Consider the following 27,559-nt stretch of genomic DNA (forward strand, 5'->3'; position numbering starts at 1 on the left):
CTGAACAGCATTAATTTATTTAATGAAAACTGTGATTTAAACTGTTTTGCCGTAGGAGATTTGTTTTACAGCCATTGTGCCTTAAGGACATTTTACCTTAATATATTCATAAATCAGATTTATAGGTCATTTTTGTTATTTCTGGCTAAAATTTATGTTCCTGTGAAATTTTTTTATCAAAATATATAATATGTATTATAACAAAATGCATTAAATGGTTATTTTCTGTAGAGAAAATGATGGAATCATTGCCCAAAATTGCAATGCATACACCAACAAAATCTCACTATGTACTGAATTTGAACTAGAGACAAAGTAGGATATCAAATTATTATAATAAGAAAAAATTAATTAATAAACACGGCAACAATTCGAATAGAATAGTTGCTTATCACTTCTCAGTTAGTAAATATCCTTGCAGATGATGGATTATTCATACTAGAAAAGATTCATAGATTGACAAACAAGCATAAAGTGAGACAAGAGGCAATCATTATTTCAACAGAATTTTTTTTTGATAGATTCATATTGATAAATGTTACATTTTTCGATTTAGTAAATTCAAAAGGAACATCAATTTCAACCAAAATTAAGCAATAACGACGTATAAATCTCGTTTATTTATATATTAAGGCAAAGTATTATTGAGTTGAAATGGGTTTAAGGTAAAATTGTTAAAGGCAAAATGTAGTGAGGCAAAATAGTTAAACGCAAAATTACCAGGCACTGAATTATATGTTATTTTCTAATTCTAATGAAATATATTTTACATTATACAAATAGGGATTTCCAATCATCAACGATACTTTGTCACTTCGTAAAAATATGAAATATGTATATAATTACGACAAAAATTAGTCATATAACCCATCACATCTCAATATTGCTTAATATCATATTAATGTTATAAAACCTATGTATTGACAATCAAAATATGATATGCTGATATGGGTCATTAGCAGATGCAAGAAAATATCTTTATACTGCAAGTCCAACTCTATTCTCAAGTCTTTGCTTACAAGTCCAACTCCATTCTCAAGTCTTTGTTTACTAGTCCAACTCTATTCCCAAGTCTTTGTTTACAAGTCCATGTCCTTAAATATTTTCTTGAAGTCCTCACAAAATAAGCGATACTTTAAAAAGTACTTTATATGAACAGAAAATTGAAATTACTTGGAGATCAAGTCGAGTCCTAAGTCTTGGCATTGGAGTCCAGGCCAAGTTTAAAGTCTTTGATTTTGGGATAAAGCTGAGTTGCAACTTTAACTTTTTGAACTTTAGTCCAAGTCCCAACATCTGATTAATATATAATGGGTATTTATTATAATACGTAATACTATCCTGAATTAATATATATTAGAAAATTTAACTGTAACAAAAAAAATGTTCTTTGACTATTGAACTGATTGGTTTCAATCACTCTTCACAACGGGTTTCATTAGGAAAAAAATAATGATTTATATTTTGGAGGAATTGGGAAGGTTTTAGAAGGCAAAGGCTATAGATAAAGAAAATATATTTGAAAACATCAGAAACTCCTACATTTTAATCCAAAGCAGTAGGGAGCGGTGCAAAATGGAATGGCACTCCAAGCAATGCCCAAATTCTTGAGCGGGAGTGTGCTCATTGTTTTGAATAACGAACGGGAAATTTATATAAGTTTGTAATACTCTTTCTGTTTCTAATTCCTATGAAATAACATCAAAAACTTTAAGGGATAAATAATAATTTAAAGATCGCCAGAATAGACTGTTGAAGTAATATCTCATGTTAAGCTAGAATGATTTTATCCCTGGTGTATCTATGAGTCTCTGCTGCTTCGGTTCACGAGTTTGCTGACTACTCTAAGAAGCCACAGATATCGGTTCCCTTAGAAACACCGCCAGCTCCTTCTTGCTTGGAGAACTTCTTTATTTTTTGTAAACGAATTTTCCAAAATGGAATACGATTTCCTTATATTTTTACGTAGTAAATTGACATAAAATTTCAAAATCTAATGCAAGCATATGTTTAAAAAATTGAAAACCTTTGGTCAAGCTCAAGCTAATTATCAGGCTTAACTGGGTGATAGTGCACGAAAACTCGTAAATGTATAGCCTTAAGACGGGGATTCCCAAACTTTTTGCACCGAAGGCACCAAAAGACAAATAAAAATTTATTGACTCCCTTATTTTAATTAAACCAATCTTTAGGATGATTATAAGCTATTGTAAATAATGTATGGTTGTAACAAATCGTACGGCACACTTGAGTTGTCCAAAGCTTTGTAAATCCAATTAATATTAAATGAAATTGTACTGAGTAGCACATTTATCCTATGACGTCACACTTGATATCATATACTTATATCTAAAAAATATATATCCAAACATGTATGCCTAGATAGGTTCTATATTTAGATAAATGGATATGCAATTATTATTTAAGTGGAATGGAATACATATTTACTCAAAATGGGCAATTGATTTTTTCTACACGCAAAACGATCTAATTTTGTTAGCAAATATTACTAACCTTTGACGTCATTATTCATATAATAATCAAACGAGATAAAATGTTATAATTGGTATTGTAAATAAATTACTAATTAGAGTAATTCCAGCTCAGATTTAAAAATCATGTGATGTTATTTTATTAGCACAAAAATTTACTCTGTTTTTTTTTTGTTTGTTTTTTTGCAACTTTTGGTATTTTTCGTTTATTTTATTTTTATCAGTGTTCTGAAATTTAATTGGTTGATTTTCAATTAACTTTTGTTAAACTATGAACAATTCCCAACACTTAATGAAACATGAAATTCTAAAGTTAGGAAGAATGGGCCATTTATCAACTGATTTTTGGCCTTTTTTATGTTTCTTTTGGAAGAAATATGGCATGACAAAACAAAAATAAAGATGAAAGATTTGTAGTTATTGTTATATCAACATCGAAGGATTTTTTTTTCTCAAGAGAATTGAAGTCAAATCAACTATGCCGCGAAATTCGTGATGTAACTAAATATTCTTAATTTGATTAATTTGCTCAATTTTTTACATTTTCTGTAAGGGTAGTAGACTGTCGTGCCACTCACTTACTATGGCAACCGTCTTCATCATATTTTATTTTCTTGAATCATATTCTACATTCTTAGCTTGTTTTTTATCATGGCGTGTGAAATCGACTTATACTTACGTAAATGCAGTGACGTCACAAGCTCTTAGTTTAATTTAAGTAAAATTGGGACAGCTGCACCTTATTTTTACTTCAATTTAACAGTAATTGAGCTTACTTTTTTATGTGTGGAGAGATTGGGAACAGTTGCAACACCAGATGTTGACAACATACTTTTTTCGAAAGCAAAAAAAAAAAAAATACAGACACAAAGTTGATATACAATTGTATAATATAATACAGATAGTTTCGAAGAAAAAAATCAATAATTTTCTTAACTTTTTTTCGATATATCCGTTAAAAACTGACTTGTAAGGAGTAAAAGTAAATTTTTGGAGGAACAATATTTTTTTAACAATGTAACCTGTTTGTCATTGTTTTTTCTAAAACTTATATCTTTTGAACAATTTTGTTTTTAGTTGGTATCATTGGTTGAAACTTAAAACTCCTTTATTCATAACAAATTTGATGTATTTCAACGATCAGTACAAAAGAAGCCATTGCTGTAATTAGTGCATCATTCTCTACAGTGTTGATAAAATAAATGCAGACAATTTTAAACAAATGTAACTATTTCTGGTCATAAACGCGCTAAGTTGAAGTATTATTTGTAATAAATAATACTGACTAGAGATCAATAAGTAATATAAAGAGAATTATATCTTAATTGGCTATAATAAAATAAAATTACTTATTCAAATCTTTTTGAAATTGTTCCAACTGCCCCTTACATTAGAACAGTGCAATATTTGACAGATCCTATTCAAATAAAATATATGTGAAAACTACAGACTGATTTATATTTTACTTATTGCAACCAATTACAAACAGAGCACAAACGAGAAGTTTTTTTTTATTAAGCCCTGTACTTTTGAGCTTAAATACTATATTGATATGTTAGGTTACATTTTGACGTGCCTGAATTAAACTTTCTACAAGTCAATGATTGCAAAGAAAAGAATTTTACAACTGTCCCCAGCTATGATGCAAATCCAGTGTAGTATGGGCGTGTTAAAAAAAGAAACCGAAAATCAACATGGTAACTCTAAGAATTTGAAGAATGTTTTGAAGGAGTGAACGAATAATGCTCATGACGTTTCATTAGATCAGCTACAATCTGCTTTGAGAAGAGAGGAAGGAGTAAAGGATATATCCAAGGACATTTGTTAGAATTACTCCAATGTTGATCCCCAATTCTACTCTGAGTCCATCAAAGACTTACAATTATAACTCTTCAACAAATCCTCAAGGTTACATTCCACTTTTTATGAGCACAAATGAATATTCAATGAGGTTTTGAATATAATTGAAAGAAAAACAGGCCAGTTAAAAAATACACCGGATTTTTATCACTCGTCCCCAGTCTCCCCTACTGTTTAAAAAGTAATATTGTTGTCAACTATATAATTATAAATTCTTGAACAAGGTATGTATGTCCCCCCATTAAAGCGTATCAGGTATTTATTTCAAATAAGGAAACGGATACAGACTTAAGATATAAAATATAAGTTATTCAGTATTTTGAATTATTACAAAGGTTTATGTTCCATTCTGATAAGATTAGATTCAAGGACTCTGAATGGTAATTTTGTATTTTTCTGCAAAAAGTTGACTTTTTTAAGGTATGGGTTGTCGATACGAAAATGCTCCAGAAAAATTAATTATTGTACCCATAGAAAAAGGGAACTAGGTAAATAATTACAACAGGGGAAACAAGGATTAGCGAGTTAGTCTTAGTATGTATCTTCATTATTGTTGAAGGATCAACATATTTTTAATTATAATGGCTGAAGGGATGGAAGAAATTCAAATATTGTCTATTGACATTCTGTAATTATTTGAATTATTAATAAAATAATTCAAATAAAATGTATACACTTTGTAATTTGTGTTTAACTAATTAACCTTTAAATAAAAATTGTCATTTTATACATAAATGGGTTTATAATATATTTTTTAAATTTATCTACTCTATTATAATATTATTCTTAAAGTAACTATATATAAATCCTTCGCTAATAAAAACGTATTTACCAGATAATATTTTCACTCATGAACAACTTTACACAGCTCTTATTTGTATTTATTTGTTTGTTTTAAGCTGTGATCTAATTGTACTATTTTTTAAATATTCCTTTCAATGGTCAGATAGAATTGCAATAAGTATGTATAAGTAAACATTATAGTATTACAATTACTCCATGTAAATCTTGTTCGTTTTTTAGCACTCCGTTTTTTTTAGAATTTGGAATATGAAGAATGAATTTTCTATTCCTTATCTGTTGTTATTATTATTTAATTTCTAAGGATTGAACTTTCTTCCTACTACCTTTAATAATATTCTAAGCCTAGAAATAAATTTTTTCTGTATTTAACATACAAAAAAACTTGGCAAAAAAAAATATATGAGTAAGTCATAGTATTACGTATTATTTTTTATTAAATTTGTATCGTTAGAATACAAGGGTTACCGCCCTCCTACCGAACACTACTAATATTAACCTTAGATACAATATTTTGAACATAATACATTAGTTTTTCTTTTCTTCACAGAATTAACTAATTAATTTAAAATTCATTTTACACAGATAATATTTCATTTTTGGACTCGTACAGACTTTAGAAAACTTGCAATAAAAAGTCTTAATATAAAAATAAATAAACTGTACACCTATGTTCGTATATATGAACGACATTTCAAGACGAGATAATAATTCCCCTAGACGCCATTTTATTTATTTTTTTACATATTTGTAATTAAAGATATGTCATTAAATTTATCTCAGTTCTCAATAAAACGCATTATTTTATATTTACACATATTGTGTGTAAGTATACATGCATTGAGATATAGAGCGTTAATGCTCAGCTCTTCAATATTAAGTTATTCAGCTAAATTTATTTGTAAGCATATTTGATAATAATTATATATTAATTTTGTTTTAGATTTTTATATCTTTGATTATTTAAACATAATTAAGTATTCGTGAGTATTTATTCAAACTGTATTCATTCACTGTAAATAAGTTTAATGCTGTTATTTCAACGTTTTTACACTAATTGGCTGTTAGTCAGAAGTTTTCAAATTACGACCATGATTCCAAGTCCACGTCAGCACCTGTGTTAATTGAAAACGAATAGTTTTTTTTAAGTATAAATTAAAAGCTTATCAATTAAATTTTCTGAAATTCGTTAGTATTTCTTAGGCTCTCAAATTTCTTATGATATGTCCCATGTTCCAATTGGAGTAAAGGTGTCGATTCAAACACAATAAATATTACAGTAGCGCCAACCCCAAGTAAGGGATATCAAATAACTGGATTGAATGTTTTTTCCAATACAGACCAGCAATATCATCTGTGGATAATACCAAATATATATGTCACTATACTTGTTGTAGTTTGGGTAAATTGTACAGATATTTTTTCCCATGTCTTTTTAAAAAGTTAACAATTGACTTGCCTTGTGTGGCTCATAAGTGTTTTTGCCAACATTTGCTAATCTAAAACTAAGCTTCTTGAGCCGTCCTGAATTTTTTTACCTCAAAACATCAATTCTTGACATGGACATCATTGGATAGACTTTGATGGCTCCTGGAATCCCCTACAGGATTAGCCACCATGTTTTGAATGGTTAACAAATTTTTCATTCTCTTCTGCATCTTTCATAGGTTTTCGAGCAGTTTTGGTCTAGATATTTAATTTTACAAGGGCATCAATCATCTACTTTGACCAGTACATTATGATCAAATCAACTATCCGTTGTCTTTGATATATTTGCATCGACATCTTTATTCTAATTGAATAATATGATACATCATTTGAAAGCTAAACACCTAAGAAATTGAATGTTACCAACGAATTTTGGACGTTTAATTTGACTTTTAATTTTATTTTTCATAGACCTTCATTCCATCTATAGCCCTTTTCTATATCAAGATTTTTTATAAACTGCCTTTTTTTATATTTTACAAAAATAAATATATAGTTCGTTCATATGTGTCCATAATATGATGAGTGTAAAACTTCATTAAAACAAGTGAAAAGTATTTCATACAAAAATTAATTGCGGAATATACATACATAAATCCTTCATTACAAGAAACTCAAAATATTTTATACTCTAGAATGCTTCATAATCAAGTTTCATACTGTTCATTTCATTGAATGGGTTGAGTAACATATATAATTTATCTGACGTAACAGACTACATAATCAACCGAAAGTGACGTTGTATTGCACATTAAAAAACCAAAAGTTATTTAGTTAGTCAATAAATATTTTTTTAAACAAAACAATATTTAAATTTTTCATAAAATAATTTTGATATATATGTATTAATATAGAGCATTTTCACAGATGTCATAAATTGCATCATAGTTGAAGGTTATACTATTTGAAGGCTATATAAGTTACATTTAGTTACTAATTAAAACGGAGAAATTTACAATATGTCTTGATGAAATTTCATCAAATGGCTTTCAAGATAAAAATAAAATAGTTTGTTTGTCTTATTGTCTTACGTAAATTTTTAACCTAACTACATTTAACTATTAACATGTTTTGGGTTAAAAAAATACTAAACGGTACTTACAAGTTTAATTAGAATAAGTGTAACTACATCAGGAGGAAAATAAAAAAGATAAGCCGGCAGTTGCAGAGATCTCATAAGTATACCAGATCAAGAAGCGATGATCTTGATCCAGTTATGACAAATAATAGTTGGTTAACATTCTATATTTTGTATTATCATTTCCCATCGATAGAGAGAGATTTGTGGTTTATAAATGCTTAAGAGTCACAAGGAGAGTTATTGGTTCTTGTGCTTCACTGTGTTTATTGTACTTTGGAGATAAGCCACTCAATCTACCACTTAACCTTATACCGTGAGGTTGTTACAATGAGCCAATTTAAGGGACTTACACATTCGTAAAATGGATGAAACGAGATTTCCAAACCTTCATAGAAAAAGTAACCATTTTTCTCTTTAGGATCTGCCGGGACTTGTTTGTAAAAATACAGGAATGAAATAAAATAACAAAATTTGTTAAAAAAGTTATTGATTGATTAAGGATGATAAAAGTGGATAGTTAGAGGAAAATATCTTCTATCTAAATAAATAATTTATTGTCTATTATTTGGAAGTAAGATTATCTAACGATCTAATAGCATATTCTCAAACATAGTAGGGTCTGATATATGTACAATAAAGCTAGCCATTAGAGGATATATTTTTGATAGGCAGTAAGGTGTATGTCCTTTAATTTCTTGATCCCATTTTGACATCCAGTGATGCACTATTTTCCTCCATATTAATGTAAAAAGGGTTATTTATTCTTATAAATATCCTTCACAATGCCCTAAATCAATAATATTAACTTTACATAAAAACAATCTATTTATAAACAAATTTCTAAAGTAATCATGTGGCGAAAACTGAAAAAAATTACCTAAGGAAATACTTATGATCTGCGTATAGCACGCATTTTTTTTTTTTTTTTTTTTTACATTTCGGTACCACAAAAAAGCTATAAAATTACAGTGCTCTGTTTTGCTCCGTCTGGATTGATTTTGTCATTTTTAGAACCTATCATTATATCAGTCTTTTAACATTACGTCATTATAGCTGTTGAAGTTTCATCAATAGATACAATCATAAGTCATCCTTTTAAACAAGGAAATTGATTTATAATAAGGTATGGAATGACTTTTGAGTCTATCAAGTAATGTTGGCCTTGGGTTTAAAAAAACCTTAGCCGGTCTGAGAGCGTTATGACTTTGTGTGGACAGATTTGGTCCTTTAGAAAAGTTCCATCAGGACCGATCTCAAAGAAAAATCAGGAATGGATTAGGACTGGGACGGTAAGCTCATCCCACGGTTCGGTACGAACCGTAGTACACCCTTCACGGTATGTGGTTTGGTACGGGTTAATATTAAAATGTGGTTTTTTTTTAAATATAACTAATGTAGTTTTTCAATTTTTTTTATATTCTGTAATAATTTATTTTTTGTATAAATAAATTATACATAACTTCTCAGAAAAACAAAGGTTGAAATTAAATAGACACAAGTTAAATAATGCTAGTATTCATTCCCAAAAACCACTGAAAAGGGATGCATGCCTTTAAAATAAAAATACATCAACTTTGCTGTTGTTCTTTGTCCCCATTCAACATCATCGGCAAGATGTTTTTTTGAATGCTGCATATATTGACAATTGCCTTTAAGGTTATTTTCATCTCTCTTTTTCCCAAACTGGTTTGGATGATATTTTCGCAAATGAGTAGACATATTTTATGTACTTCCACTGTCATACCCCATTAACAATATTTACTGATGGTTCTTAATTTTTTCCTCATTTTCGCAATCTTTAAAAGGAAATTCAAAGTGGTCCCAAACTGCAGGCTTGTAGGTACCAGAGGGAAGTATATTCAGCTCCACATCAAATTCGATTAACATAATTATTTGTTGGTCGATGATGCTTGTATGAATTTTTTTTTTTTTAAATACAGAAAACTTTGAAGTAACTGCGTACAAAGAACCAAATAATTAATAATTAATTAATAAAAAATACTGGTTACCAAAATTTTAAGGGGCAATGGATTAGTTCAACTTTCTAAAAAATAATAATTAATGTAATTGATCCGTTTTATTTATTTAAACGTACTGTACCGAGGGAAAAACTTTCTGAAACAAACTGGGGTACAACTCCGCACTGTACCATCCTTAGTCTGGATCTGTTTTACAGAATGTCAGTCTAAACCTGTATCATATACAATTCGTTCTAGACCGATTCAATAGATCTATTGTTGATAATGCCATATGCGCACCTAAATATTTATTATCGGCAAAATAACATTATATGAAGTTAAATGTGATGTACTAAAAAATATAGATATATCTCGAGATGCATTTTTTTTTTTTTGCCTGAGATTGTGGTATGAACAGAATTAACTGTCCAATTCAGTCACAAAAAATCACTTAAGACCAAACCAAAATATATAAAATGGCCTTGGACCGAGTTTCAACAACACTATCTAGCCAAATTATTCTCAAGTATTATATGATATACCTATCTCTTATTCTTTTCTTCAGTTCTAGGCAGGACCAAGTAATCGGTCCTAGAACACGGTGTTACCTCACTACCACAAAATACCCTTTGTAATTTGTCGTCAGCTGTAGATTATCTCGTCTGACTTGATACGTCATGGTTATTTTCTAATGCACTCTTTTAGATTTTTAATTGAAATAATAAGTTATTCTATTGCTATGGTCCGTTTCCGTTTCTTGTTGATCCCTCATCTTATGTAAATATATATGTATATTGGACATTTTATGATTTCTATGAGGAAGTTTTGGCTTTCCTAACGAAAATGCAAATGTATAGCTAGGCTTTTAATAAAATATTAATAAGGAATATTATAATACAGCATCAAATAAAATACTATGTAGGATTTTAATATGATGAAGTGTATGTGTTATGTAATTGTGGAGAAATAATATGAAAATGGTTATCTAGGACTTATTTTGAGATAAATATCAGTTGATATGACTGACTTATTTGTCTAACTACAAACTGATTTTGAGCCTTTTTCAGTCTCTTTTTGGAAGAAAGGTGTCTGATTCAATAAAGGCATCACCATTAAATAAGAGAGAAAAAATTACTCATAGGGGCGAGAAAAAAATGATTTGAAACCAATCCAACGCTATTCATTTTATTATGCAATCTTTGGCTTCATTTCCATATTCAAAGAACCTATTAAGTATATATAGAAGATTAATTTAATTGTTTCTTTAAATAATGTAAGCTAACATATTGTAAGGAATTATATTTCTACTTTGCATTATGTCTATATGTTATTGTTCTCATATTGAAAGAAAGAGAAATTCGTTCCCCTCCCACATCTTTATTCTTCTTCTATTGATACCTTTATTGGCTCTCATAATTTTTTCAAATGCTCAAGCAAATAAAACTCGCGGAAATTATTTGATAATTTCAATTACTTAGTTAGAAAGATAATTAATCATTTAATTAATCAACTTTACTCAAGGTTTCTTGCCACCCATTTAAGTAATTTGTTTCTCATCAAAATGAGAAATGTTTTTATACACTTTAAATCAAAACTGTAACCATCAAAATGAGAAATGTTTTTATACACTTTAAATCAAAACTGTAACCATCAATATATATATATATATATATATATTTTTTTAATTAATAAAGTAATCTTTATATTAATTTAGTGCTTTGATCTGGTAAAAAGCTTATTTTAAATTGGGATCTATGTTTAATCAAAAATATAATTTAATCGCCGGGTCGCAAGAAAATGTGTCGATCTATATTTCTTATAATCTTGTAAAAAGTAAAAAAAAAATCAATATGTTTATTTGTATCAAAATAAAGAGTGTGTAACTTTTCAAGAGTCAACACTACTGCCAGCAAATTGCCGGGATTAATGAGTTAAGCTGGGTTATCCAAGCATATGTGTGCACTAATAATTTTAAAACTTCGCAGAATATATTCTTTAAGCTTCAACAATTATCCCTTTCACAGTATTGACGTTTTTTTAATAAGTGTAAGTCCTCTTTAGAATGAGAGTAGAATTGAGGCATTAATATTGGAGTAATTCAGACTTTTATCCTTATTAGATACGGAGTGAGACTTTTGTTTATTTTTTTCATCTCACAGCTGTTTGCAGCTAATCTAATAAAACATCATGAAAGTATCTAGAGTATATTTTTTTATATAACTATATTATATCATATACAACGTTCAGATTTATTCTTCATTCATGTGCACATATCAAAATACCATCAACAAAACGAGAGAATAAAGTAATGAACAAAGAAATAACATTTCAAATAAACATTCATATTATAATATTTTTTCATGCATAAAAGGAGAGAGTCGATGAGCGAGCGCTCCTCCCACCTCCCTTCTTCAAATTCTGGTTCGTCATTTTAAGACTATGTAAGCATCATTGATATATAAGATTAAACCCACAAATTTGATATTTTTAACTTTATTTCTCTGTTCTCCCCTATGAATCTCCACCCATCTTTTCTCCATTTCCAATATATAATTGCTACATATATTTATTAAAGAGACAGATGATTCCTTTAGCTCTACAGGGGATCGCTAAGAAGATTAAGAGGACGCTCACAACTAAATATGGCATTCTTTTAATGTCTGAATGTCGGATTAGCGTCGTAATAAGCCAGTCTAGGATGTCCAGCTTCACCTCATATTCCACGAAAAGACTCCTCTCTACGACTTTCTGGATTTCTGTATCTTTGAGCACTCGTAGAAAATGGCCAATGTGGCTACTAGTCTCTGTTTCTAACCCACAGAGAGCGACTTCTCTTCATTGGATCTTGGAGTGACTTACTGAAGAACAATGAAGAGCTGGACAATCGATACAGGAACAACTTTTTTCCTGACTCCATGAATGGATTAATCATTCAAAACATTCTTCAAATGGTCAGGCTTACCATGTTAATTATCGTTTGTTTGTTTTTTTAAATAGCGAAAGTGCTTATGATTTACAGCCTTACTGATAATATATTTAATGACCACATCATTACTTTTACCATCTTTCAATGTTTGCATAATAACAAAATCATTATTGTTATTCTTTTGTTAGTGAGTTCAATGATTACAGGGGTGAAAGAACAGCCTGAGTGATTTAATGATCCTTTATTTATATAAAGAATTAACAAAGTATTAATGTGTGCATGGGTCGGTTCATTAATTAAAAAACAACGGAAAATAAATACTCACAAAGTATAATTGATCTTTCTTTAGTGCAAATACCATTGATTTTAATAGATTTACATAAAAAATACACTTTCCTTTTCTTTTGGAATGGAATTTTTCAGTTTCAAAAAGGAAAGAATCAATTATTGAAATTTCAATTTGTGACTCGTCAACACTAAAGCAAGCTAGAATCCCCCCCCCTAAAATGGAGTCTTGATTATATTTGTATACCTTCATCATTTTCTATTTATATTGATAAAGTATTCTGATTAACCATTCGGAGGGATTGTAACCTTCACTTAAAGGTCGTAAAAATGCCTTATCCAAATTAAATTTGGTAGATATTATAAAATACCAGATCGGAGCCAAATAATGTCAGTTACTTTGAAAGCAAACAATTCTCAAAATTTAACCAAGAATTCAAAATCTTGATTGAAAAATCGTCCAAAATACTTGATTTTGACCAATTAAAAAAAAAGAGCTTAGAAATATAAATTCTGACTCTATATTAACCTTGTTTGTTTGAATTGTTCAATTCTATTAATTTTTTGTTTCTAGATTTCGATTATATTACAAACGGTACAGCAGTAGTAAAGTAAAACCAAAACTTAATCTATTGGCTTGATTTTTGTTACAAAAGCTCTTACTTATGAAAAACACATACCATGTGAAAATTTTTGTATCATTAACATCATCCATTCATTACATATGAAAACTTTATTAAAGTTCTATTTTCTTGTTCTACCATAATAGTTGTTAAAAAATGTATGCTATGTGACATGCCAAATTGCCCTAAAATCACATGAAATCTGGAACAGATATTTGTTACAACCATATAAGTAATCATTGAGAAAATCATCTTCGTGAAACGAAATGCCTTTTTTTTTTTTTTTACTCCTCCAAAATGTTCATGCCTACAAACTATTAGTAATTGTTTGCAAAAAGATCAAACCCTCCAATCTCTAAAAATTTAAAAAACAGCGAAAGAAGATAATATAATATTTTGGTGTCCTGAAAGCCTTTACATTCTTACAATATATCGAAAGAAATATCAATATTTTAAGTAGCTAATATAAGGGGAATTATTTACTGTCATGAATATAAATATAATAGTTCTATTGCATTATTTATAGTATTATAACTATGAAAAAGATATTTTCATTAAGTATATTATGTATTTTTTCTCTTATAAGAAAATAAGTATTTAAAGGGTTTTTTTCTTGGCAGTCATATGTTTTTAAATGTTAAAAAACATAACAAAAGACTACAACTCAAACAAAACTCGTAAAAGCAATAAACAATACATTATCCTTAAGGTCATAAAAGAGATCATATAAAAAAGTACTATTATAAATATTTAAGAACGTAAATGAACAGTGTTTATCATGTTTAAAACTCGTCCAGTGTCATTTTCCTTCCTTTTCCTAAAGAAAGGCAGGATACTGTGCATTTGCAAGGACATCATTAAGTGTTTAAGTGTCTGTCCCTCTAAAAATATCAAAATTCTTCCTTTTGGGGCTGGCGCTCGCAAGAGTTACCTAAAATTTAAAGAACGTCTATATTATATTCCATCTAAAAGAGGACAATCCAACAACAAATGCTCAGTAGTTTCTATTATACAGCAAAACGAGCATTTCCCACATTTCTCTTCATAAAATTTCCTGAATAATTTACGGGTAAACCATTTTTCTACCGAAGTTAGATACATAAATTCATATGAATTTAGAGAATGATAAATATACTCAGAAACAAACATATTAAACACCCAGTTCGTAAAGTGATGATGGTTTTAAACAATCTATATAACATTGAAGATAAAGTAAAAATATACGAATCTTGTATGCAAAAAATCAATAGAATTAATCTTGAAAACAGTGATTATCAAATTTTGATATGTGTACCATTGGTGCTACGTAGTTCTTCCTTCTATACGTTGAGCATTTACACAGGTCTTTTCCATTATATTCTATCAAAATTTTTAAATTTTAAATAATAGGGTTCTAATTTGGATATTTTAATATTTTTCTGATGTGAAAAGTAATGTAAAAAGTTTGAGAACCACTGATACATAAAATTAAATCAACATAAAAATATTATTAAACACCTATTCTTCAAACGCACAAGAACTTTAAACACATAAATATTTAATATATATATATTTTTTTTTTTTGTAAAAGAGACAACGAGTCATCTAATGTTGAATTGTAAAATGTGAGTAGGAGGGGAATTTGGGAGAAAAATTGGAGAAGGAAGATTTTTGCATTCTCATATCGGACAAGCAGAGGAAGCAGTACGCCGTGATAGTTAAGGTCAAATATTTAATATAGGCATGAAATTAAAGTTAAATAAGATTAAGTTAATGGCTTAACTTTAAATATAGTTAAAAAATTACATAGACATCTTAATGCATGGTTTATTTTAATATATTACTTATTACGTATTCATTATATCTTCTAATGCCTTATTAAAATATTTTATCTTTGTTGATAATAAGTATTAATGTATGTAAAATGATGTGTTTTTGTAAAATATACTTATATTTGTGCCAGAAATACCAAATGCCCATATAAAAACCTTCCCTTCCAATTCCTTGGAAGAATAATGTAAGTTTTAATTATATTTTAGCAATTTGAAGTGTAAATGGGCTTCATGATCCTATTACTAATATATACTATATTTACAACTAGAAAAGGGTTGCCTGGCGAAGGAGGGGGAAGGACATAACATTGACAATCGTCAAAACAATTGAAAAATATTTCAGATAATAATTTAATATACAGAATTATTCTATTATACTAATAATTATGTTATAAATGTTTAGTTTTTTTAGAGAAAGATCCTGATCATTTTAATTCTTGCTATAAATATAAGAAAGGACCGGGAAATCGATTATATTTTATACTACATAATATACTTATCACATTATATCAATCCTGTTAAGTAAGGTAATTCACAAAGTCTCATTATAGCAACAACCCTCTAAATACTCCTACTATTTGGTCTTTTACCATTAGTTGTAGTATTATGAATTTAAAAAAAAAAGATTTATACACTTCGAGTAAGATACCAACATATAACCTTAATCCAGATAATAAAGAAGAAAAATTTTTACTTTATATGCTGATGATATTATTCCATATCTTGTTAGTTTTGCTAGCAAATAGAAAGAAAAGGTAGACTTTCTGGTGGACTGACTCGGAATTAGATATATTTCATTACAAAAAAAGGAGATGGAACTAAGATTAGTTATTGGAGACCTTAAACGATTCTAAATTAATCTTATAAAATTTTAGCAGGAGTGGTAGCAAAACAAATGGAGCCGATTTTAAATTAAAAGTTGGGATCAGAGCAGAAAGGATTTTTTTAAATAGACACATTTCTGATATTTCAAGTAATATAGCATTAAAGCATTAAATGCAATTGATTTTGGCAATGTGTTGGACACAAAATACCTCCTGAAAAGATTTTTCAATCCAATCCGGGCCCTTCTTTAAAATGGGACTTCGAAAATTATATTAGATAGAGAACAGAGTGACCCAATAGTGATTGGTAAAAGCTGCAGACAAGGATGTCTGGTCTCTTCTTTACTTTTCGTTACTGCAATTGAGTATTTAAATTACTCCTTGAAACGCAAGTATGGAGGCTTTAGAATCTTTCTAGGTGAAAAAAGACACTTAATGGATATATACGCGGATTATGTTAGTATGATTTTGGTAGAAAGGAATTCTTAAAAATAACTGTCGAGAAGAACTGCAATACTATTGTCTTATTTTCAAAAATTCTCAAGTATTTCAGGAAAAAAAACAAAATTTGAAAAAAAACTTTTGTTCTCCCTGTAGGTCAGTGGTTTCCTATAACTTCTGATAAAGTTGGCGGATACAAGGCTTTGAATAAAGTAAAGGTCTTGGGAATTGAGTGGGAGCCCTGAAAAAAAAAATGGAATTTTTGCCGATTTTTTTTTTTTTTTTTTTCTCAGAACTTTTTCGATTTTTAATAAATTTAGAAAATGTAGTTATTCGTATAGTTGTTTTTTGAGAAGCCAGTCATTCTTTTATTTATAATTCAACCCCTTATATCTAGTATCCTTGAGCTCCAAAAAACGGCTTGTGTATTTTGACGTATTAATTTTATATTTTATTCGAATTTTTGTTCTAAATTCCATGTGATATCATCTCGAGGCACGTTATTCGGTTTTACCTATTTTTAAGTTCACTCCTATCCAACAAAGTTAGGCCTAGTTTTTGGACGATCCTCTCCCCAAAGAATTATGAATGTATAAGTATACTTATCACAGTGTTACCTGTCTACCACAAAAACATAAACTGTTTTTTTTTTGCTAACTGTTGATTTGATTGGTTAAATTTTGATTAGCTATTTTTAAGCTAAAAGTGTTTAACTCCTGGAATTGAAAACATTCATAAATATTCTGAACTAGGCGATTTTTTTCTTCTAACATGGACCAGTTTCAGTCCTTGAGGAACACACTCACACTTGTATTATTAATAAAATAATGTATTGTATTTTATAGCAGTATTTAAATTTTTTATGGGTTTCTGTCGATTAATTACTTTGGACGAGAAAAGTGTAATTAAAAAAAAAATACATCCAGGCTAATCTCCAAGCTACAAGTTATTTTTATACTACACATGAAATATACAGTCACAAACTTCTTAAGCTTATGATAACTTTAATCTACTTTAACGATCTTCTCATGGGATAATATATACAATATATATATATTTAAACAAAATTTAAAAAACGCTTTAAAATAATGTATATATAAACAATTTGGATCTCAATTTTTGAAATTTTTTGGAGAAAAGCTATGGATTTTTACAAAAAAAAAAATATAGTGATGTCATCATAACAGTGGACCTCTTGCTTAGGAAAAAAGGTATCCGTACAACCAGGCAACTACTCAAGCTAACAGTTGCGTGTCCCGACCTCTTTTTTATAGCTTTACCTATATATATGTAATTCAAAAGCAACCCTTCTAGAAAATGTTTATCTACTTTATTCATTTTATTGCAAAATATGATTGTTACATCATTTCCTACCTTAATATAAACCGATTTTTCAAAGTCAAAATAATTTATATTACTCAATCCTATATATTTATAATGTTCTATATTTTAGCAAATATATTTTTAACTTATTTTATAATCCTACATAAATACCAACATCCCTACACTCTTGCTTCATTCTAAAATAGATATCGGCCAGAGAACCCACATAAAAGTTCAAAACTGACTGTATTTAAAAGAAAACTAGTCTTTCCTCTAGAATGAAACCACGCTCACCCCCGCTAATACTTCTACAATTTTATTACAAGGCATTATACGGGCGTGTGAAAAGGGAAGGGCTGGAGGGGATTTAGCACCCCTCCTCAATTAAAGAATTTTTCATGAGTAGAGGAAAAAAAAAAAAAAAAAAAACGTCAAAAAAAAAAAAAAAAAAAAAAATCCGTAATAGAAAATTTAATATTTGAAATTTAATTGCAGAAATTTTTTTACTGAACAATTATATGCAGATTTTTGAAATATTTTTGTAAAAATTTAATATTTTGAGAATTGCTTTGGATTTTCTAAATATGTCTCTAACAAATTTAATTTTTTCGGAATAGGTTGGAATTTTTGAGTTTTACCTCCGAAAAATTTAATATTTTAAATTTTTTTCCAAAAATTTTATATTTGAAATTTAATTTAAGAAATTTTTTATCAAAAATCAAACTTTTGGTATACAAATCTGAATTCTTGAAATTTTTTTACAAAAATTTGATTTTTGAGAATCACTAAAAAAAGTTTAATTTTTTGTGAGTAGCTAAAGATTTTTAAATTTTTTATATAGAAAATTCAATAATTTAAATTTTTGCCAAAACATTGAACATTTGAAATTTTATTTTTTCCAAAAAAATTTCAAATATTAAATTTTTACCATATCACAAACTAAACCAGAAAGATGCATAGTAATATAAATATATTTTTTTAACACGATAAATAGAATTCAGAATAACAGGATATGGTGTCTTACAGATATAAATCTCTAATCACAAGTGCTACTACATCACTATTTGAAATAAAATAGTTTATATTATGTAAAAATATTTTCAATGTATTGTGTTTTTTTTTATTACTTAGAATAATGTGTAATCATTTCTAAATCAAATTCATGGAATAACTAGCTAAGTTCATGTTATTAAAAAAGTATAGAAGATTTGCTCAGTATGGAACACTACCATTAAGAATGATGCCCTTCCATTACTAGATTCAAACGAACCACTGAATTATAATAATCGACTGAGCAGTAGAAGTTAGTTCCTTAGAAATATAGGGATTACTTCTGCATATATCAAACGTGAGTCCCGTGTTGAATAACTTCTTTCTCTCCCATAGAACACGGCAGACGTTCTCATGACGAGATTTCAAAAGTAAATATCTCGGCCCTTCAATCCGACTTTCATTGCCTCATTCGAAAACAAAATGATTAGGCAAGCCACAGTATTAGTATTGGTCTTGAAGAGAAGGAACCATCATCTATCACGAGGCGAAAGTTTGACCGACTTTATCTTAGAGATGCCATGGAACATGTCATTTTGAAGAATCCATTCACTGATACATGTCAAAAATGGTTGAAGTAGAGAATATGGACGTCCCCTATTTTTTTAAACATGTCCCGAGCAGATCCCAAAGATAGAAATTGTAATTTTTGCCATAAAAAATTGGAGACCTCGTTTCATCTAAATTACGAATGTGTAAAAATTACCCCGATCCTTCAGATAGTAGAGAAAGAGATCTGGATAAACTTTCATGTGAGACTGAGTATCTCAGATTGACTCATTGTAACCTCGTCACAGCATAATGATAGGTGGAAAACTAAGTGGCTTATCTCCAAAGTATAATTCACCGAGTGGAGCTCAAGAACCAAAGGCTTCCTTCTTGGCTCCATGATTACATCTCTCAAGCTATTAAAATCTTCAACTCCCTCTCCATCGATGGAAAATACTAATACACAATATATAATGTTTACTAATAATTATTTGTTAGAACTAGCTCGAAGTCCTTAATCTCTTCTTGATCTGATTTACTTATCGAATCTCAGTTTTTCTTTTTTCTTTTCATCTTTGTGTCTTGAATCTTAACTTAATTAAATATACAAGTGTCGTTTCGTTTTTTTTTGTTTTTTTTTTACACAGAACATGACAACTATTGTGTGTAGTTAAGTTAAATTTTTCCATTGATTTAAAAATGTATTAGATATGCCTTAAAAAATATGAAATCATAGATATAAAAAATATACAGATAGATTGAATATTGTTAATATCTTGGATATTGATGGAGAAAGTACCTAATCAAACTTCAACCAAATATTATGGACTGGAAAAAAAAATCTAATTTTTATGTAGATGCCAGCAAAGGTTTCTCATTTGGTGATAAATTATAAAATACCATGGTGAGTAAAAAGGAGAAAGTTCTCATCCTCTTTCAAAAATTTCATTGAAATTCTTGAGGTTGTACCTTCCAAAGTTAAATCCACTTCGCATCCTACTCTTAAGAGACTTTTTTCATTAATTTGAGTCCTTCAATATCCATAACAATAAAATTACTCATCTCTATCACACTGAATTGACGGAGAAGTCTAAATTCTTCTTGTGATTCTAGACACTTCAAGCCTTATTTTCTTATTGTGTGTGATTATATTCAAGTATTGAAAAAAAGCGATCCTAGACTCTCGGACATACATAGTGTATATTTTCTATATACTTTTATTTGCAAAGCATATTTAACTCTGTCATAATATGAATAAATAGTTATTGGAAACCATTATGTGGATAACTAATGAAAATTTTTATTATTTTTTAGTTTTGACTTCAAAATTTGAATGTACATAATTTAAGAGCTAGTTTAACTTATTATGAATTATTAATAACATTTGCAACTGAAAGCAGCGATCATTTGATTAATTACTATTGGCAATAAAGGATCATTACTTACAAGTTAAATTTTTAGTGGAGCAACGGGAAAAGTAGAACTATGTCTCATTTCCCTATGAACCCTTTCTAATTGCCCGTATCGTTTTTCGTTAAGTATTTAGGTCGATTTTTTTCGGAAGTATCTAGCAAGGAGGCAAAGTAAAACTATGAAATAATACTCCACAAAAAACAATACTGACTATAGGGAAGGATCAACAGGGCACAGTTATTCATTGTCCATTGAGATCCCAAAAAGGGAACTATTAAGTGTCCTAACAAATATACAAAAAACATATTAGAATAACATCAACACTTGAAATTATTTTAGTACTTGTCAGTTGTAAATGATGGTGTATATGCACCTACTTATGTACATATATTAATGCTTCATTAATTTAAGATTTCCTTCTTCTAATTATTATTGACCTTCTAATATATTTGACAATCAATTAATTAATACATTGATTAATTTACTACTATTTACACTCTTTTCCAATTATATTCATGCATATATCTTTAAATAAAACATTTTTGCCCTACTTCTCGCTTTTTCTTCTTATATTACTGATTCAGGGAGCACCAAATGCTAAAGTGAGTCATCAATAGAGTAATAAAACTCGTTTTATTTTGAAGTACAAAAAGAAGCAAATATTATGAAACAATTAAATATAAGATTTCCCAAGAAATAATTAAAAAAAGGAAATATTTGAAAAAAACTCATAGTAGCTATGCAAAATTTGATCATGTCTTCGATCAAGTTAATATCCATGAATACCTAGAGCTGTAAAAATATAATGATTCAAATTGTACTTAATATTACTAACAAGAATTATTTCATTTGGCAACCTGCTTCTAAATAAAAGTATGGTAATATTGTTTTTTTCTTATTTGAAGTTCCTTCCATATCATGAACCCAAAAATATCTTCATAGACATAATATTATGCAGATTATCAACAGAAATGGTCGTTATTACTTGACGTGCACCTTTTATTTGGGAGATTTTTTTATTGTATTTTTAATACTCTTTTGAATTCATAAACAGGTAGATTTTGTTGTTTTAAATTAGAAAGAGTCCTCCAAGTGAGGCAAGTATCTGATATAATTTCTTGAACAATCAATATTATTTGACAAATTTATATATAACTTACAAACTTTTTTTTTAGAAAAGAGATAAATGATTTTCTACACTTATTGAATTTGACCATTTTGTAACATAGATTCATTTTTTTAGTCAGCTTGGTAAAATAAGGAGGGTACATTCTTCACAAAGTATCATTTTAGGTATTTTTTATGAAATTATATTTATTAATGATTGTTTTTCTATTTCTTGATGTTTATTCTATAAATGTTGGTTTTGTTCTTCAAAATGCACGCGAATAAATATCATATTCTTCTTTTTTGTACATACAGTGGGGAAATGAGAGAGAGAGAGAAGGAGACTCTCACAAAAACTGACACATTTTTATTTACCGTTATGCGACTGAGGTGAGAAAGAAAGAAAGGTAAGAGCCAAGAGGAGCTGAGTACTCATTTCTCTTTCCTTATCACGCCTATTGAAGAAAAAATATACTTGTGTGTTTGTTGGGAAAAAACAAGAGTAAAAAAACGCCGGGGGAAATTCCGCTCTCAGACCATAGTTAGTTCCCTTTTTCGCAATTTTTTGATATTTTATTCCCTCTTCTTATTCGTTTGAGTCCTTTTACTAACTGACTTGCTCGTGCTACTGAATACTACACCTACTACTATGATGATATCATTATTTGAGTGTTGAAAGGTACAAAGTGTGACGTAAAAGAACTTCATGTAGTTATGTCTGCATAATATTGCCGTGGTGATCACAGATCAAGAACATACGGTGGGTTTAGGTAAGAAACAACAAATGATTATATGTATGTAATTTTACTTTAATTGGTCAGATGGAGTTGCGTCAATTAAGTGTAAGTAAACATTATTGTATTACAATAATTCCATCTGGTCTAGGAATCGCATGTGAATTAGATATGTATAAAATATGACCTAAGCGTGTACTTTATTTTCTCTTATATTTGGTAAAGTGGCTTATATCGTCGAATATACTTATAATTTCCATTATTTTTTCATATACTTGATAAGAGATTATATAAGTCATGAACAGATTATTTGTAGGAGAGTTATAAGTGTAACTCCTTGTTGGACTCAGAGTATGTAGAATTGATGATTAAAAATGGAGTGGGATTTGTGTTTATTTTTTACAGCTGATTGTGTTTCATCTAATAAAATATCATGACTGCTAAGCTGCTCTCCTCTAAAACATTCTTCTAATCGTCAGGGTTACCATATCAATATTTGGTTTCTTTTATTTTTACAAGCCGACAAGTCATATTTAATACAATTCTAGTTATACTATCTTATCAAGTCGGGCTCTATTTACCGACATTTAAAAAAAGCTAGAATAAGGGAATAAATGACCTTTCCTAAAAAGTATGTAGTATAGAGTCATTATCTTTATGGAAGCTTTCACTCCAAGTGTTCTACGTTTACTACTAACAAAAGGATAATAATAATCATTTATGTACTACTTATAAAGTAAAATGATTATTAAAAAGGCTTTTATCAAGTAATACTTATGTATGTTCCTAATTTCTTTTATAAATTTACCAGAGCAGGTATCATAACTCTTGAGTAGAGAACATTTAAGTATGAAATAACACGTGTGCTCGAGATTAAAAGATGTATAATAAACGATTCTTATTCATAGTCTAATTTATACAAAAATCTAGGAGAAACACGACAGGTGCAAAAACTTAATTTAGAATCTAAATTAAGTTTATGCATATGATTAAAATACAAAAAAAAAATTAATATTGATATATCGAATTAGCTATAGCCTCGCTTATTTCAAGTAATGAAGAACTTACGCTATATGTTATTAATTTTTTCTTTATGAACAAACATTATTGAAAATACTAATATTTTCCCTTCTCAACAGCTTCAAGCATCTATTTATTTATTTTTTTTGCTCAGAATTCCACATGCTACTTTCAAAAATGAACCTAATGATTGTGTAAACTATAAAATTCAAATTCAATATTCATGAAGACCAAACTACCTTTTTCCAAAAAAAAAAAAAATGTTCTCTCTTATCTCTTGGCAACTAATGGTGTGATAGGCACACTTTTATTTTTGTTTATAAAAACTGTCAATCATTTGATGTAAATTAAAAAATTATTAAACATAACTTTTTGGGGATTCTGTATAAAACATTTAAACTTGAGTTAATTACTTGTCAATGATTAGAGTGTTAAACTTGGACGTGAGAAGATAAAACTTCTTAAACAATCACAAATCATAGGCCATTTATCACACACCTCAGTAAATGGAAAAATATAAATGGAATCGCCATAGCTCATGGACAGCACGCTCGAGAGTTATTCTTTCGAACTTGATGTGTGTACATTCGCGCCCCAATAATTCCTAGAGAAAGAAATATAATATATGTATATAGATTTCACGATGCAATTTCTGAATGGAAGAATCACAGAGTACAGACCATCTTATAAACAGATGTCCAACACTTTCGTATAAATGATATGGAGCAATTCAAGAAGAAACTGAAGATAATTTATGAAATGTTAAAAAATGATGATAATTGTTTGATAACAAATTACGTGACAAACTAATAATCAGGATCTCCTGATTAAGCACAAATACCCGAATGCGTGGTCGACTTCTTTACATTAGTGTTTATATATATATATATATATTCTTTTCACATGTATGTCAACGGTCCACAGCAATAAATTTTAACCAACTACTGGGCTTGAATTTTTACTGCTAATACTGAGATATCCTTGTAATATCTTATCGTTATCCTATATTCGCTCTGCCTTCTATGTAAATTCTTAATTTATCATAGCCTTGCAGCATCCCATTTTTATTAGTTTCCTAAGTACCAAATTTGAAATTAGAAGTTTATTATGATTGTGTATCAACCCCAAGGATAAATATGAAAAAGGGAAATGGAATGAGGGTGGACATATATTTAAAAATGTATAAAACATGTCCTAGAAAGCGGGAGTGGCTTTTTCTATTTGGTAATCTGAGCAAGATTTTTTATTTTTCAAAGCTGTTGCCATTACTATTTAATTTTTGAAAACAAACGTCTAATTATGCACTATGATAACTAATGTTTACACTTATGGAAGACGAAGGGTAACCATGGGACTATACTCAAAAGCCATTAGCTTAAGTCTTTGTTGTACTCGTTGTAGAATTGTGGGTCGACTTGGAATAATTTTATCCTATATCATTGCTTTAAACGCAGTTGGGCTTTGTTTATTTATTCCTCTCATATTTGCTGCTTGCAAGCTGATCTAGTAAAACGTCATGGAAGGTAATCTGCTCCCCCCCCCCACGCGTTTTTCAAATTGTCAGGCTGACCACATTAATTTTCTTTTTTTTTAAGCTTTACATACTAGTAGTAATTTTTTATGCATCATTGCTTATATCTTATTCTGAATAGATATAGTCTTTTTTTATGATCATTTATTATTTTAGAAAATAAAAATTTTCCTTAACAGTCCAAAAAATTTAATAATCTGTTCAATTGCCATTTTTATAGATTATGCATTCACTGATATAAAATCTAATTGTATCCATTAATAATGTGTTATATTGCTAAAAAGTACCCACTTTATAATTTGAATGAAAGTAGATGAGGATTAATATTGTGTATTAACTTCTATAATTATTTCAATAATTAAATTGCTGAATTTGTTAGAACACTCTAACTGTTGTTGTTTTATGGTATTAAATATTCTGTCAATCAAACTCAATCATTATAAAAAATAATAATATTTCTAAGAAAATAATAAAAACTCATCTTTTAGTAGTAGGTAAAAATAACAAAATACAAAAATTTGACATATTTTCTTATTACTAATTCAATTGTCACACTATCTATAAATAAGTCTTATAATACTCGTAGTTTCAACACTTATCACACGTCACACATGTCTTTATCACATATGACATAAAATATATTGTAAATTTTCTTTGTTTCAAAGAAAGATCTCTATATAGATGGGTCATCGAAGGAAAATATTTGACGAGTAAACGAATTAGACTCAAATTTGATTGTGCTTTAATTAATAATTGTCTGGCTGAGAAATAAAATATTGGATCAGTAACCCAATCCATTTCTAATTTCTGACATTTTATAGATAAATAAATTAAGATTTAGATTAGGCATGTATCGTAAGCCAAAGCAGTGATAATAACGTAGAATACATCATTGTAAAGCTTTTAGTATTGAAATAAAACTTTTTTTTATTATCTAAAAATTAAAATCTTACAAAAGTTTATCAAGTGGTGTAATGTCATGAAATTAGGGGTAAATATTTGGTTTATAAAAATCATCACTTCTTTTATATTGTAAAAAAAGAAAATAAGGGGTAATTGAACACACCATTGTATAGTAGAAAGGAATAAATTGCAAAAAAATACTTTGTATATGAAGTTATTATTTTTATAAATTTTAAATCTTTTGAACGTGCAATAGAAACACTTTATTGTACATCTCATAAATAAACTGTGATTTTTAACTTAACATTACTCTTCCTTCCATGACTTTTCCACTATCTACTTTTTTTTTAAATATTTGTAGTAGTCTATCTTTAGATAATTAAAATGATACCACATACTAAATTTTGAGTCAAATCGGTTTTGTCGTGAAAATTTTTCATGGATTGACTTGTATACAATCTCAATTTAGTCACACTTTTTATAATACAATTTTCTGCCGATTTTCGTGCTCCCATATAAAACTTCCAACAAAGAATTAAAATTTATTCGTCTTATACAGCGCTTGAATATGACATCATCATTGCTTATCTTGGCTTTAAAAAACAAGTTTTACAAAAATAAAAAAAATTACAATAATATTAGGAAAATGGTGAACAATTGATTTGTGTATTCGAATGAAAGGAGATTGGCAAATAAACTCTAGAGCCTATAAAAAATTTATATAAAGCTAAGGTCTAGTTTATTATTTATGAGATCCTAATACGTAGATATTAAACATATTTAATTACCTCACTATCAATTCTTATTTGCGCAGATTAAACTATAAATTTATTTTATTTTATCCTACTTAAATAATTTATAAAAAAGCTGGCTGTAAAATTTTAGCCATTTCATAGGAATTTTTAATACCCATTAATTGGATATAATTCAAATGCCACTTTCTATCATAAACAACAAGTAGTAGACAATATAATCATTTAGAAGTATTTTTTTTATGTTTAAAGGCTTTTATTTATAAACTGGAAATTGGTCCATTTTATGTAGTAATGAAATCAATTATGAGCCCCAAAGATGATGTTGCCTTCATTTATGATTCAATCTGTGACGTCAATGAACACAATTAATGGTATTTTATTTAATTACATTATGAGTTATTTTAACTGATGCTATTATTTCAACTTGATCTATTTACAATTACTTATTCTTAATGTTTTTTAGATTAATTAAGCTGTGTGTATTTCAGCTTTATAATGTGCGACAGAATATGTACTATCAAATAGTATATTGTAATAAAAAGTAATAAATTATACATCATTGATATATGGACCATTCATGGAATATTCAATTATTGCATTATCTTTAGATTGTTCAAAGAATTCTATCTAGATTTTGGTAATTA

General features: G+C 28.5%; 1 protein-coding gene across 50 annotated transcripts in view; it reads left to right on the forward strand.

The window, feature by feature from the left end:
- The window catches only part of LOC121114935 (KCNQ potassium channel), a 579,520-nt gene that overhangs the window by 439,889 nt on the left and 112,072 nt on the right, over positions 1–27,559 (forward strand). For 8 of the 50 annotated variants that reach the window (XM_071887326.1, XM_071887335.1, XM_071887344.1 and 5 more), the window contains exon 1: positions 22,517–22,742. The exons of 41 other annotated variants lie outside the window; for them this stretch is intronic. The gene's annotated coding sequence lies outside the window, so the exon portion shown is untranslated. Of the gene's footprint in view, positions 1–22,506; positions 22,743–27,559 lie in introns of those variants that run through there. One more of the 50 variants, XM_071887353.1, reaches the window with a different exon arrangement.

Source organism: Lepeophtheirus salmonis, chromosome 3 (assembly GCF_016086655.4).
Source record: "Lepeophtheirus salmonis chromosome 3, UVic_Lsal_1.4, whole genome shotgun sequence".
Classification (NCBI taxonomy): domain Eukaryota; kingdom Metazoa; phylum Arthropoda; class Copepoda; order Siphonostomatoida; family Caligidae; genus Lepeophtheirus; species Lepeophtheirus salmonis.